At 48.4% G+C, this 14,646-nt stretch overlaps 8 non-coding genes and 1 pseudogene across 8 annotated transcripts; all 9 read left to right on the top strand.

Annotated features, from left to right (window-relative positions):
• The first annotated feature begins 338 nt into the window (after positions 1-338).
• On the top strand, positions 339-529 carry LOC141188679 (U2 spliceosomal RNA). Its single transcript, XR_012262762.1, has one exon. It is a non-coding gene; the product is annotated as a U2 spliceosomal RNA (small nuclear RNA).
• Positions 530-1,646: 1,117 nt separating this feature from the next.
• On the top strand, positions 1,647-1,837 carry LOC141188678 (U2 spliceosomal RNA). The gene has a single exon (XR_012262761.1). It is a non-coding gene; the product is annotated as a U2 spliceosomal RNA (small nuclear RNA).
• A 1,120-nt stretch (positions 1,838-2,957) lies between these two features.
• LOC141188677 (U2 spliceosomal RNA) lies at positions 2,958-3,148 on the top strand. The gene has a single exon (XR_012262760.1). It is a non-coding gene; the product is annotated as a U2 spliceosomal RNA (small nuclear RNA).
• Positions 3,149-4,269: 1,121 nt separating this feature from the next.
• Positions 4,270-4,460, top strand: LOC141184189 (U2 spliceosomal RNA). Its single transcript, XR_012258968.1, has one exon. It is a non-coding gene; the product is annotated as a U2 spliceosomal RNA (small nuclear RNA).
• Positions 4,461-5,581: 1,121 nt separating this feature from the next.
• Positions 5,582-5,772, top strand: LOC141188676 (U2 spliceosomal RNA). Its single transcript, XR_012262759.1, has one exon. It is a non-coding gene; the product is annotated as a U2 spliceosomal RNA (small nuclear RNA).
• A 1,121-nt stretch (positions 5,773-6,893) lies between these two features.
• LOC141188675 (U2 spliceosomal RNA) lies at positions 6,894-7,084 on the top strand. Its single transcript, XR_012262758.1, has one exon. It is a non-coding gene; the product is annotated as a U2 spliceosomal RNA (small nuclear RNA).
• A 1,122-nt stretch (positions 7,085-8,206) lies between these two features.
• On the top strand, positions 8,207-8,397 carry LOC141184188 (U2 spliceosomal RNA). Its single transcript, XR_012258967.1, has one exon. It is a non-coding gene; the product is annotated as a U2 spliceosomal RNA (small nuclear RNA).
• Positions 8,398-9,518: 1,121 nt separating this feature from the next.
• LOC141188673 (U2 spliceosomal RNA) lies at positions 9,519-9,709 on the top strand. The gene has a single exon (XR_012262757.1). It is a non-coding gene; the product is annotated as a U2 spliceosomal RNA (small nuclear RNA).
• Positions 9,710-10,830: 1,121 nt separating this feature from the next.
• LOC141186045 (U2 spliceosomal RNA) lies at positions 10,831-10,928 on the top strand (annotated as a pseudogene).
• Positions 10,929-14,646: the final 3,718 nt, after the last annotated feature.

Genomic DNA, 14,646 nt, shown 5'->3' with positions numbered 1-14,646 from the left:
AGCAGCAGGAGAGATAATTAATCAGCAACCCTCCTGCTAAGGGTAGACAGCTGCTCGTTCCACCCCCCCCCCCCCCCCGCCTTAATTGGTTCTCCTCCCTTCCAACGGTGTTGAGGCGGGTGGGAACAGCCGGGGGTTGAGGGTACTGTGCTAAAAGAGGTGGAGTTATGCAGATCTAAAACGCGTGGATTGCAGCAGCAGCAAGCCGAAAAGTGCAGGCATGTGAGGGATCTAGAGGTTGACAGCATGTCTTCTTAACGGGAGTCCAGGTGGCCATCTCCACAAATGGACTTTTCAGAATCCTTGGGTGGCACCGTAGTCGGAAACCAATTCTGGTTATCGCTTCTCGGCCTTTTGGCTAAGATCAAGTGTAGTATCTGTTCTTATCAGTTTAATATCTGATACGTCCCCTATCTGGGGACCATATATTAAATGGATTTTTAGAACAGGGAGATGGAAAAAGAGCTTGCTCTGTCCACTCCACGCATTGACCTGGTATTGCAGTATCTCCAGGACCGGTGCACCCCTTCTTTAATGCAGTTTCTAAAATCAGAAAGAATTGAATTCAATGCTTTTTGTTCATTTTGCTTGTTTGTCGGATTTTGGGATGGACTCTTTGGCTTTGCTTTTCTTCTCCTCATTGGATTTTTTATGTTAAAAGTTGCAGAAGCCAGATGACAAGCTCATTTTGGTTCAACTTCAGCAACTGTGCATTGCATTGCCATGTAATGTAATGTAATGCAATGCTATCTATCTAGCTCTCCCTCTATACTTCCTTTTGGATAAACAGACATATTAGGCAAGCATTTTGGAGCTTTCACCTAAATAACTACAGGTGGTGAGATAAGCTGCACAATATAATTGACCTTTCAGTATATTGTTGCACACACACCATCTATTTAGCAAATGCCCTTGTTATCAACAGCAGCCTTTTAAACTCACCTGAGCTAACAGGTATGTGAGCTGGTTACTCTGCTGCGCTTAAAATTTCTTTTTTGGTTTGCTACAATGCCTTTTCTGAAACGTTGTCTCCCTCTGCTGGAACACTTACTTCTTTCATTTAATGCCTGCAGACTATAAAAGAGAAACCAACCCAAAAAGTTTGGTTGATTAGTCTGTGGCATTCTTTTAAACTGTTGCTTATGGCGGTCTCTGTGAGCTTCTCAGTGACATTCAGCCATCCAGGTATCCCGCCTGCAGTAGACGGAATGTGGCAATGGAACGCTGGCTGCGCGTGTCATAATAGGCTCTGAGCCTTTATATACCTGCGCACAGCAGCAGCCACCTTCAGTCTGCTGCTGGACAGCCAGCAGCAGCAGCAGGAGAGGTAATTAATCAGCAACCCTCCTGCTAAGGGTAGACAGCTGCTCGTTCCACCCCCCCCCCGCCTTAATTGGTTCTCCTCCCTTCCAACGGTGTTGAGGCGGGTGGGAACAGCCGGGGGTTGAGGGTACTGTGCTAAAAGATGTGGAGTTATGCAGATCTAAAACGCGTGGATTGCAGCAGCAGCAAGCCGAAAAGTGCAGGCATGTGAGGGATCTAGAGGTTGACAGCATGTCTTCTTAACGGGAGTCCAGGTGGCCATCTCCACAAATGGACTTTTCAGAATCCTTGGGTGGCACCGTAGTCGGAAACCAATTCTGGTTATCGCTTCTCGGCCTTTTGGCTAAGATCAAGTGTAGTATCTGTTCTTATCAGTTTAATATCTGATACGTCCCCTATCTGGGGACCATATATTAAATGGATTTTTAGAACAGGGAGATGGAAAAAGAGCTTGCTCTGTCCACTCCACGCATTGACCTGGTATTGCAGTATCTCCAGGACCGGTGCACCCCTTCTTTAATGCAGTTTCTAAAATCAGAAAGAATTGAATTCAATGCTTTTTGTTCATTTTGCTTGTTTGTCGGATTTTGGGATGGACTCTTTGGCTTTGCTTTTCTTCTCCTCATTGGATTTTTCATGTTAAAAGTTGCAGAAGCCAGATGACAAGCTCATTTTGGTTCAACTTCAGCAACTGTGCATTGCATTGCCATGTAATGTAATGTAATGCAATGCTATCTATCTAGCTCTCCCTCTATACTTCCTTTTGGATAAACAGACATATTAGGCAAGCATTTTGGAGCTTTCACCTAAATAACTACAGGTGGTGAGATAAGCTGCACAATATAATTGACCTTTCAGTATATTGTTGCACACACACCATCTATTTAGCAAATGCCCTTGTTATCAACAGCAGCCTTTTAAACTCACCTGAGCTAACAGGTATGTGAGCTGGTTACTCTGCTGCGCTTAAAATTTCTTTTTTGGTTTGCTACAATGCCTTTTCTGAAACGTTGTCTCCCTCTGCTGGAACACTGACTTCTTTCATTTAATGCCTGCAGACTATAAAAGAGAAACCAACCCAAAAAGTTTGGTTGATTAGTCTGTGGCATTCTTTTAAACTGTTGCTTATGGCGGTCTCTGTGAGCTTCTCAGTGACATTCAGCCATCCAGGTATCCCGCCTGCAGTAGACGGAATGCGGCAATGGAACGCTGGCTGCGCGTGTCATAATAGGCTCTGAGCCTTTATATACCTGCGCACAGCAGCAGCCACCTTCAGTCTGCTGCTGGACAGCCAGCAGCAGCAGCAGCAGGAGAGGTAATTAATCAGCAACCCTCCTGCTAAGGGTAGACAGCTGCTCGTTCCACCCCCCCCCCGCCTTAATTGGTTCTCCTCCCTTCCAACGGTGTTGAGGCAGGTGGGAACAGCCGGGGGTTGAGGGTACTGTGCTAAAAGAGGTGGAGTTATGCAGATCTAAAACGCGTGGATTGCAGCAGCAGCAAGCCGAAAAGTGCAGGCATGTGAGGGATCTAGAGGTTGACAGCATGTCTTCTTAACGGGAGTCCAGGTGGCCATCTCCACAAATGGACTTTTCAGAATCCTTGGGTGGCACCGTAGTCGGAAACCAATTCTGGTTATCGCTTCTCGGCCTTTTGGCTAAGATCAAGTGTAGTATCTGTTCTTATCAGTTTAATATCTGATACGTCCCCTATCTGGGGACCATATATTAAATGGATTTTTAGAACAGGGAGATGGAAAAAGAGCTTGCTCTGTCCACTCCACGCATTGACCTGGTATTGCAGTATCTCCAGGACCGGTGCACCCCTTCTTTAATGCAGTTTCTAAAATCAGAAAGAATTGAATTCAATGCTTTTTGTTCATTTTGCTTGTTTGTCGGATTTTGGGATGGACTCTTTGGCTTTGCTTTTCTTCTCCTCATTGGATTTTTCATGTTAAAAGTTGCAGAAGCCAGATGACAAGCTCATTTTGGTTCAACTTCAGCAACTGTGCATTGCATTGCCATGTAATGTAATGTAATGCAATGCTATCTATCTAGCTCTCCCTCTATACTTCCTTTTGGATAAACAGACATATTAGGCAAGCATTTTGGAGCTTTCACCTAAATAACTACAGGTGGTGAGATAAGCTGCACAATATAATTGACCTTTCAGTATATTGTTGCACACACACCATCTATTTAGCAAATGCCCTTGTTATCAACAGCAGCCTTTTAAACTCACCTGAGCTAACAGGTATGTGAGCTGGTTACTCTGCTGCGCTTAAAATTTCTTTTTTGGTTTGCTACAATGCCTTTTCTGAAACGTTGTCTCCCTCTGCTGGAACACTGACTTCTTTCATTTAATGCCTGCAGACTATAAAAGAGAAACCAACCCAAAAAGTTTGGTTGATTAGTCTGTGGCATTCTTTTAAACTGTTGCTTATGGCGGTCTCTGTGAGCTTCTCAGTGACATTCAGCCATCCAGGTATCCCGCCTGCAGTAGACGGAATGTGGCAATGGAACGCTGGCTGCGCGTGTCATAATAGGCTCTGAGCCTTTATATACCTGCGCACAGCAGCAGCCACCTTCAGTCTGCTGCTGGACAGCCAGCAGCAGCAGCAGCAGGAGAGGTAATTAATCAGCAACCCTCCTGCTAAGGGTAGACAGCTGCTCGTTCCACCCCCCCCCCCGCCTTAATTGGTTCTCCTCCCTTCCAACGGTGTTGAGGCGGGTGGGAACAGCCGGGGGTTGAGGGTACTGTGCTAAAAGAGGTGGAGTTATGCAGATCTAAAACGCGTGGATTGCAGCAGCAGCAAGCCGAAAAGTGCAGGCATGTGAGGGATCTAGAGGTTGACAGCATGTCTTCTTAACGGGAGTCCAGGTGGCCATCTCCACAAATGGACTTTTCAGAATCCTTGGGTGGCACCGTAGTCGGAAACCAATTCTGGTTATCGCTTCTCGGCCTTTTGGCTAAGATCAAGTGTAGTATCTGTTCTTATCAGTTTAATATCTGATAGGTCCCCTATCTGGGGACCATATATTAAATGGATTTTTAGAACAGGGAGATGGAAAAAGAGCTTGCTCTGTCCACTCCACGCATTGACCTGGTATTGCAGTATCTCCAGGACCGGTGCACCCCTTCTTTAATGCAGTTTCTAAAATCAGAAAGAATTGAATTCAATGCTTTTTGTTCATTTTGCTTGTTTGTCGGATTTTGGGATGGACTCTTTGGCTTTGCTTTTCTTCTCCTCATTGGATTTTTCATGTTAAAAGTTGCAGAAGCCAGATGACAAGCTCATTTTTGTTCAACTTCAGCAACTGTGCATTGCATTGCCATGTAATGTAATGTAATGCAATGCTATCTATCTAGCTCTCCCTCTATACTTCCTTTTGGATAAACAGACATATTAGGCAAGCATTTTGGAGCTTTCACCTAAATAACTACAGGTGGTGAGATAAGCTGCACAATATAATTGACCTTTCAGTATATTGTTGCACACACACCATCTATTTAGCAAATGCCCTTGTTATCAACAGCAGCCTTTTAAACTCACCTGAGCTAACAGGTATGTGAGCTGGTTACTCTGCTGCGCTTAAAATTTCTTTTTTGGTTTGCTACAATGCCTTTTCTGAAACGTTGTCTCCCTCTGCTGGAACACTGACTTCTTTCATTTAATGCCTGCAGACTATAAAAGAGAAACCAACCCAAAAAGTTTGGTTGATTAGTCTGTGGCATTCTTTTAAACTGTTGCTTATGGCGGTCTCTGTGAGCTTCTCAGTGACATTCAGCCATCCAGGTATCCCGCCTGCAGTAGACGGAATGTGGCAATGGAACGCTGGCTGCGCGTGTCATAATAGGCTCTGAGCCTTTATATACCTGCGCACAGCAGCAGCCACCTTCAGTCTGCTGCTGGACAGCCAGCAGCAGCAGCAGCAGGAGAGGTAATTAATCAGCAACCCTCCTGCTAAGGGTAGACAGCTGCTCGTTCCACCCCCCCCCCCGCCTTAATTGGTTCTCCTCCCTTCCAACGGTGTTGAGGCGGGTGGGAACAGCCAGGGGTTGAAGGTACTGTGCTAAAAGAGGTGGAGTTATGCAGATCTAAAACGCGTGGATTGCAGCAGCAGCAAGCCGAAAAGTGCAGGCATGTGAGGGATCTAGAGGTTGACAGCATGTCTTCTTAACGGGAGTCCAGGTGGCCATCTCCACAAATGGACTTTTCAGAATCCTTGGGTGGCACCGTAGTCGGAAACCAATTCTGGTTATCGCTTCTCGGCCTTTTGGCTAAGATCAAGTGTAGTATCTGTTCTTATCAGTTTAATATCTGATACGTCCCCTATCTGGGGACCATATATTAAATGGATTTTTAGAACAGGGAGATGGAAAAAGAGCTTGCTCTGTCCACTCCACGCATTGACCTGGTATTGCAGTATCTCCAGGACCGGTGCACCCCTTCTTTAATGCAGTTTCTAAAATCAGAAAGAATTGAATTCAATGCTTTTTGTTCATTTTGCTTGTTTGTCGGATTTTGGGATGGACTCTTTGGCTTTGCTTTTCTTCTCCTCATTGGATTTTTCATGTTAAAAGTTGCAGAAGCCAGATGACAAGCTCATTTTGGTTCAACTTCAGCAACTGTGCATTGCATTGCCATGTAATGTAATGTAATGCAATGCTATCTATCTAGCTCTCCCTCTATACTTCCTTTTGGATAAACAGACATATTAGGCAAGCATTTTGGAGCTTTCACCTAAATAACTACAGGTGGTGAGATAAGCTGCACAATATAATTGACCTTTCAGTATATTGTTGCACACACACCATCTATTTAGCAAATGCCCTTGTTATCAACAGCAGCCTTTTAAACTCACCTGAGCTAACAGGTATGTGAGCTGGTTACTCTGCTGCGCTTAAAATTTCTTTTTTGGTTTGCTACAATGCCTTTTCTGAAACGTTGTCTCCCTCTGCTGGAACACTGACTTCTTTCATTTAATGCCTGCAGACTATAAAAGAGAAACCAACCCAAAAAGTTTGGTTGATTAGTCTGTGGCATTCTTTTAAACTGTTGCTTATGGCGGTCTCTGTGAGCTTCTCAGTGACATTCAGCCATCCAGGTATCCCGCCTGCAGTAGACGGAATGTGGCAATGGAACGCTGGCTGCGCATGTCATAATAGGCTCTGAGCCTTTATATACCTGCGCACAGCAGCAGCCACCTTCAGTCTGCTGCTGGACAGCCAGCAGCAGCAGCAGCAGGAGAGGTAATTAATCAGCAACCCTCCTGCTAAGGGTAGACAGCTGCTCGTTCCACCCCCCCCCCCGCCTTAATTGGTTCTCCTCCCTTCCAACGGTGTTGAGGCGGGTGGGAACAGCCGGGGGTTGAGGGTACTGTGCTAAAAGAGGTGGAGTTATGCAGATCTAAAACGCGTGGATTGCAGCAGCAGCAAGCCGAAAAGTGCAGGCATGTGAGGGATCTAGAGGTTGACAGCATGTCTTCTTAACGGGAGTCCAGGTGGCCATCTCCACAAATGGACTTTTCAGAATCCTTGGGTGGCACCGTAGTCGGAAACCAATTCTGGTTATCGCTTCTCGGCCTTTTGGCTAAGATCAAGTGTAGTATCTGTTCTTATCAGTTTAATATCTGATACGTCCCCTATCTGGGGACCATATATTAAATGGATTTTTAGAACAGGGAGATGGAAAAAGAGCTTGCTCTGTCCACTCCACGCATTGACCTGGTATTGCAGTATCTCCAGGACCGGTGCACCCCTTCTTTAATGCAGTTTCTAAAATCAGAAAGAATTGAATTCAATGCTTTTTGTTCATTTTGCTTGTTTGTCGGATTTTGGGATGGACTCTTTGGCTTTGCTTTTCTTCTCCTCATTGGATTTTTCATGTTAAAAGTTGCAGAAGCCAGATGACAAGCTCATTTTGGTTCAACTTCAGCAACTGTGCATTGCATTGCCATGTAATGTAATGTAATGCAATGCTATCTATCTAGCTCTCCCTCTATACTTCCTTTTGGATAAACAGACATATTAGGCAAGCATTTTGGAGCTTTCACCTAAATAACTACAGGTGGTGAGATAAGCTGCACAATATAATTGACCTTTCAGTATATTGTTGCACACACACCATCTATTTAGCAAATGCCCTTGTTATCAACAGCAGCCTTTTAAACTCACCTGAGCTAACAGGTATGTGAGCTGGTTACTCTGCTGCGCTTAAAATTTCTTTTTTGGTTTGCTACAATGCCTTTTCTGAAACGTTGTCTCCCTCTGCTGGAACACTGACTTCTTTCATTTAATGCCTGCAGACTATAAAAGAGAAACCAACCCAAAAAGTTTGGTTGATTAGTCTGTGGCATTCTTTTAAACTGTTGCTTATGGCGGTCTCTGTGAGCTTCTCAGTGACATTCAGCCATCCAGGTATCCCGCCTGCAGTAGACGGAATGTGGCAATGGAACGCTGGCTGCGCGTGTCATAATAGGCTCTGAGCCTTTATATACCTGCGCACAGCAGCAGCCACCTTCAGTCTGCTGCTGGACAGCCAGCAGCAGCAGCAGCAGGAGAGGTAATTAATCAGCAACCCTCCTGCTAAGGGTAGACAGCTGCTCGTTCCACCCCCCCCCCCCGCCTTAATTGGTTCTCCTCCCTTCCAACGGTGTTGAGGCGGGTGGGAACAGCCGGGGGTTGAGGGTACTGTGCTAAAAGAGGTGGAGTTATGCAGATCTAAAACGCGTGGATTGCAGCAGCAGCAAGCCGAAAAGTGCAGGCATGTGAGGGATCTAGAGGTTGACAGCATGTCTTCTTAACGGGAGTCCAGGTGGCCATCTCCACAAATGGACTTTTCAGAATCCTTGGGTGGCACCGTAGTCGGAAACCAATTCTGGTTATCGCTTCTCGGCCTTTTGGCTAAGATCAAGTGTAGTATCTGTTCTTATCAGTTTAATATCTGATAGGTCCCCTATCTGGGGACCATATATTAAATGGATTTTTAGAACAGGGAGATGGAAAAAGAGCTTGCTCTGTCCACTCCACGCATTGACCTGGTATTGCAGTATCTCCAGGACCGGTGCACCCCTTCTTTAATGCAGTTTCTAAAATCAGAAAGAATTGAATTCAATGCTTTTTGTTCATTTTGCTTGTTTGTCGGATTTTGGGATGGACTCTTTGGCTTTGCTTTTCTTCTCCTCATTGGATTTTTCATGTTAAAAGTTGCAGAAGCCAGATGACAAGCTCATTTTGGTTCAACTTCAGCAACTGTGCATTGCATTGCCATGCAATGTAATGTAATGCAATGCTATCTATCTAGCTCTCCCTCTATACTTCCTTTTGGATAAACAGACATATTAGGCAAGCATTTTGGAGCTTTCACCTAAATAACTACAGGTGGTGAGATAAGCTGCACAATATAATTGACCTTTCAGTATATTGTTGCACACACACCATCTATTTAGCAAATGCCCTTGTTATCAACAGCAGCCTTTTAAACTCACCTGAGCTAACAGGTATGTGAGCTGGTTACTCTGCTGCGCTTAAAATTTCTTTTTTGGTTTGCTACAATGCCTTTTCTGAAACGTTGTCTCCCTCTGCTGGAACACTGACTTCTTTCATTTAATGCCTGCAGACTATAAAAGAGAAACCAACCCAAAAAGTTTGGTTGATTAGTCTGTGGCATTCTTTTAAACTGTTGCTTATGGCGGTCTCTGTGAGCTTCTCAGTGACATTCAGCCATCCAGGTATCCCGCCTGCAGTAGACGGAATGTGGCAATGGAACGCTGGCTGCGCGTGTCATAATAGGCTCTGAGCCTTTATATACCTGCGCACAGCAGCAGCCACCTTCAGTCTGCTGCTGGACAGCCAGCAGCAGCAGCAGCAGGAGAGGTAATTAATCAGCAACCCTCCTGCTAAGGGTAGACAGCTGCTCGTTCCACCCCCCCCCCCGCCTTAATTGGTTCTCCTCCCTTCCAACGGTGTTGAGGCGGGTGGGAACAGCCAGGGGTTGAGGGTACTGTGCTAAAAGAGGTGGAGTTATGCAGATCTAAAACGCGTGGATTGCAGCAGCAGCAAGCCGAAAAGTGCAGGCATGTGAGGGATCTAGAGGTTGACAGCATGTCTTCTTAACGGGAGTCCAGGTGGCCATCTCCACAAATGGACTTTTCAGAATCCTTGGGTGGCACCGTAGTCGGAAACCAATTCTGGTTATCGCTTCTCGGCCTTTTGGCTAAGATCAAGTGTAGTATCTGTTCTTATCAGTTTAATATCTGATACGTCCCCTATCTGGGGACCATATATTAAATGGATTTTTAGAACAGGGAGATGGAAAAAGAGCTTGCTCTGTCCACTCCACGCATTGACCTGGTATTGCAGTATCTCCAGGACCGGTGCACCCCTTCTTTAATGCAGTTTCTAAAATCAGAAAGAATTGAATTCAATGCTTTTTGTTCATTTTGCTTGTTTGTCGGATTTTGGGATGGACTCTTTGGCTTTGCTTTTCTTCTCCTCATTGGATTTTTCATGTTAAAAGTTGCAGAAGCCAGATGACAAGCTCATTTTGGTTCAACTTCAGCAACTGTGCATTGCATTGCCATGTAATGTAATGTAATGCAATGCTATCTATCTAGCTCTCCCTCTATACTTCCTTTTGGATAAACAGACATATTAGGCAAGCATTTTGGAGCTTTCACCTAAATAACTACAGGTGGTGAGATAAGCTGCACAATATAATTGACCTTTCAGTATATTGTTGCACACACACCATCTATTTAGCAAATGCCCTTGTTATCAACAGCAGCCTTTTAAACTCACCTGAGCTAACAGGTATGTGAGCTGGTTACTCTGCTGCGCTTAAAATTTCTTTTTTGGTTTGCTACAATGCCTTTTCTGAAACGTTGTCTCCCTCTGCTGGAACACTGACTTCTTTCATTTAATGCCTGCAGACTATAAAAGAGAAACCAACCCAAAAAGTTTGGTTGATTAGTCTGTGGCATTCTTTTAAACTGTTGCTTATGGCGGTCTCTGTGAGCTTCTCAGTGACATTCAGCCATCCAGGTATCCCGCCTGCAGTAGACGGAATGTGGCAATGGAACGCTGGCTGCGCGTGTCATAATAGGCTCTGAGCCTTTATATACCTGCGCACAGCAGCAGCCACCTTCAGTCTGCTGCTGGACAGCCAGCAGCAGCAGCAGCAGGAGAGGTAATTAATCAGCAACCCTCCTGCTAAGGGTAGACAGCTGCTCGTTCCACCCCCCCCACCGCCTTAATTGGTTCTCCTCCCTTCCAACGGTGTTGAGGCGGGTGGGAACAGCCGGGGGTTGAGGGTACTGTGCTAAAAGAGGTGGAGTTATGCAGATCTAAAACGCGTGGATTGCAGCAGCAGCAAGCCGAAAAGTGCAGGCATGTGAGGGATCTAGAGGTTGACAGCATGTCTTCTTAACGGGAGTCCAGGTGGCCATCTCCACAAATGGACTTTTCAGAATCCTTGGGTGGCACCGTAGTCGGAAACCAATTCTGGTTATCGCTTCTCGGCCTTTTGGCTAAGATCAAGTGTAGTATCTGTTCTTTTAAGAACACAAGAGCTACGATCTACACTTGACGAGAGCGATCGAACTCAGAAGGAGAAGAGCTTCGGAGCCCAGCTGACATCGGAGAAGGAAGGCGGATATCGGTGGGAGGAAGAAGCTCTAAAGAATCCAGAAGAAGACGAAGACTCGGAGAAGAATTGGGCTGTCCTGTGGAATCTTCGACGTAGAAAATCATCGAGACAAAGACCTTTCGGGGAATTTGTCCAGAACACGACGGGAGAAGAATCTGCATAGCTCCACCCATTCCGGGAAGAGTTCCAGATCCAGCTCCAAGAAGTAACTGCAGGAGGAAAGCCATGGCAAGCGCTGCGAGGAAGGCCGAAAAGAAGAGCCTGGAGCCGGGGACAGCCAGGAGGGCCCAGCCAGGAGCCGATTCTGACCCCAAGGACTCTGCCTCCACGAATGGCCAGCAGAAGGGACCCCAGAAGCCCCGCCACGAAGCTCCAGCCCTGGAGCCATGGATGCGGCAGACGGTGGCCCTGAAGCTGAAGGAAGTGGATGGGAGGGTGCCGGACATGTCCTCGGACGTGTTCTGCCAGAAGATGCTGCTGGATCGAGGCTTCTCCAGGTCGGACACCCTCAGCATCCAGACCTTCTTGACGGGGATCTTCTTCGTCACCTTCGCCACTGTGAACACCTGCAGGAGGTTCTGGGAAATGGTAAGCGCAAAAGGACCGGATAATTCTTTCTCTGCCTTTACAGGTAGCTGCCCTATCCAGAGGGACGAAAGGAGGATCACGGTCTCCATGCGCAACCCGCACACCCCAGGCCAAGACATCTGTACCTTCCTGAGACGCTTCTGTTTGGTTGTGAAGGAACCCTCTCACATCCTGAATGGACTCGGCTTCTGGACAGGTAAGTGGTCGGTGACCGTTAGACTTCACAGGGACCTGGCGTACTCAGACGGACTTCGGCACCTGCCCCCGACATTCTCCCTGGGCAACTCCTACGGCCTCATCTATTACCCGGACATGCCGCGGAACTGCAGGAGATGCGGCAAGAACGGCCACGAGATGAAGAACTGCAAGGAGGATGCCTGCAGGATTTGTCGAGTGACGGGACACAGCTCGAAGGACTGCCCGAAGAAGACGTCCTGCAACCTGTGTGGGCTGGCGGCTCATCTGTACAAGGATTGCCCCAAGCGTGAGAGATCCTGGGCATCGGTGGTTGCGACGACCCCTGCTCCGGAGGACAAGGCCCCGACGACCAGGCCTGTGAAGGTCAAGGACGCGACGACCAAGGCCCCAGCGGCCAAGGCCGAGACGACCAAGGCCAAAGCGGTCAAGGAGTCGGTGGCCAAAGCCGCAGCGACGGTCCCAGCAGCTCCGAAGCAGAAGAAAAAGTCAAAGGAGGGTAAGAGTTCTGTCACCCCTCTCTCGATCCCTCCCCCTGCCACCCCTGTCCAATCCCCCCCCACCCCGGCCACCCCTGCTGAGGATTCCACTTCCTCTTCTTCCTTCCCCTACTCCTCAGCAGGTGTCCTTTCCCCTGCCCCGGCAGCCACTCTCCCTCCCCAGACCATGGTAGCGGTGGAATTAACCTTTCCTCCACCTGCCGCTATCTATTCCGAGGAGGATTTTCCCCTTCTTGTCTCCCCAGTTCCAACTCGGGGAAAGAGGAAGGTGGAGGACAGCCCTGCTACTGAATCCTCCAAAAAGAAGATTCTGGATTTCGTAGGCGAAAAGGAGGATACCCTCCCTGAGCCAGAAGAGATGGAGCACATGGTTGAGACCCTGGTGGCCGAGCCAGAAGAGGAGGAACTGGTGGTCGCCGAGATCGAGGCCGCGCTGCTTGACCAGATGGAGGAAGAGGGCCTGCTGGTGATCCCGTCACCAGCAGTCAACACCGACGAGGGACCACCCGACCGGAGTGGTAACTAAGGTGTATTGCCTGCGCTAACTTTTTCTTTTTTCCCTACATGATGGCTAATATTAACTTATTTTCCATTAATGTCAGGAGCATCAAGGACAAGTTCAGACGTCAGACTATTTATGCCTTCCTTACTTCCCAGTTGTGTGATGTTTATATGTTGCAGGAATGTTCCCTTCCCTCCTCTAGGTCCTTCAAACATCTGGCCAGGGAGTGGTCCCACGGTCCATCCTACTGGTCCGGTGGGGGTGACTGCAAGTCTGCGGGGGTCGCAATTCTGATCAGGGGGGGCGCATTCACGCTTGAGTCCGTCCAGGAGCTCATCTGCAGCAGGGCTCTTGTTGTAGATGGCAACTGGGCGGGAGAACCTGTCAGGTTCATCAACGTGTATGCGTCCCCACTGAAGAATGAGCGTTTGGAGCTTTTCCAGACCCTGCGGCTTCAGCTTGCCACCACCAGGACCTTAGTGATGGCCGGGGATTTCAACTGCCCCATCGAGGAGGATGGTCGTAGTTCTGGCACATCTGCCAAGTTGGACTTCACGTCCAAGCTGCTCATCGAGATGGTAACCGAGGCCTCTCTTCAGGACGTGGTGGGCTCCATGGGGAGAGGCTCCACAAACTATTCGTGGAGCCGACCCGATGGCTCACTCCGCTCCAGGATTGACTTTGTGTTCACCTCTCGGGCAGTCAGGCAGAGTAGGCACTCGATGGTCCCCTGCTTCTTCTCCGACCACAGAGCCATTCACTTACAAGGTGTCCTCGGCGACGGTTTTCCGTCCGGCCCCGGCTCCTGGAAGCTGAATTGTGCTCTGCTGGCTCAGGATGAAGTCGTGGAGGAGCTGAGAGCAGCCTACGCAATGTGGCAGTCCTACAAGGGTAGCTTCCAAACAGTCTCTGATTGGTGGGAATATGTTAAACTTGAGTTTCGCTGTTTCTTTCAGGCCAAGGGTCGACAACAGGCGTGTGAGAAGAGGAGGGACTTCAGAGGGCTGCAGCGCGAGCTGCGGTCGCTGCAGGACCTTCTTCACTGCGGCTGGGACGTGAGGGAGGAGCTGGAGGAGACCAAGAAGAGCCTGAAAAGGCACTTTGAGGAGGAGTCCAAGCGAATCGTCTTCCGTTCCAAAGTGGAGAATCTGGAGAAGGGTGAGAAATGTAACTCATTCTTTTTCAGGAAACTTCATGCCGGTCACACGCCCCTGAACGAGCTGCGAGACGAGAGCGGAAACATGCGACGTGGGAAGGAGGACGTGATGAGGGTCGTCAGCGACTTCTACAGCGAACTCTACTCCCACAAGACTACCGACCCCGACGCTGCTGATAAGTTCCTGTCAGGTATCACTAACCATCTTGATCCTGCAGGCACGGCAGCCTTGGACAAACCTCTGATGGTGGGCGAATTGCTCTCTGCCGCTAAATCCTTTAGGACCGGCAGGACCCCGGGCAGTGATGGTCTTCCAGCGGAGCTCTATGTAGCGCTGGGAGACCTCATCTGTCCGGACCTGTTGGACCTGTACGAGGAGATGGTGGTGGAGGGTAGAATGCCTCCATCTTTGAGGGAAGGAATGGTCACGATCCTGTACAAGCGGAAGGGAGAGAGGTGCGACCTGAGGAATTGGCGTCCCATCACTCTGCTCAACGTGGACTACAAGATCCTGGCCAAGACGATGGCGACACGACTTAAGACGGTCATCGGACGGATTATCCACCCGGACCAGACCTGCGGCATCCCTGGACGTCGCATCGCAGACAGCCTCGCTCTCGTGCGGGACACGGTCGAGTACATCAAGGTCCGCCGCGCACACGCGGCCCTGGTCTCCTTGGATCAGGAGAAGGCCTTCGACCGGGTTTCCCACGAGTTCATGGGCCGAGCTCTGCAC

The sequence above is a fragment of the Phyllobates terribilis genome, unplaced genomic scaffold (assembly GCF_046119375.1).
Source record: "Phyllobates terribilis strain yellow unplaced genomic scaffold, ASM4611937v1 Scaffold_40__1_contigs__length_11209783, whole genome shotgun sequence".
Lineage (NCBI taxonomy): Eukaryota > Metazoa > Chordata > Amphibia > Anura > Dendrobatidae > Phyllobates > Phyllobates terribilis.
Note: the sequence above shows the minus strand (reverse complement) of the source record. Positions and strands in the feature narration are given on the sequence as shown.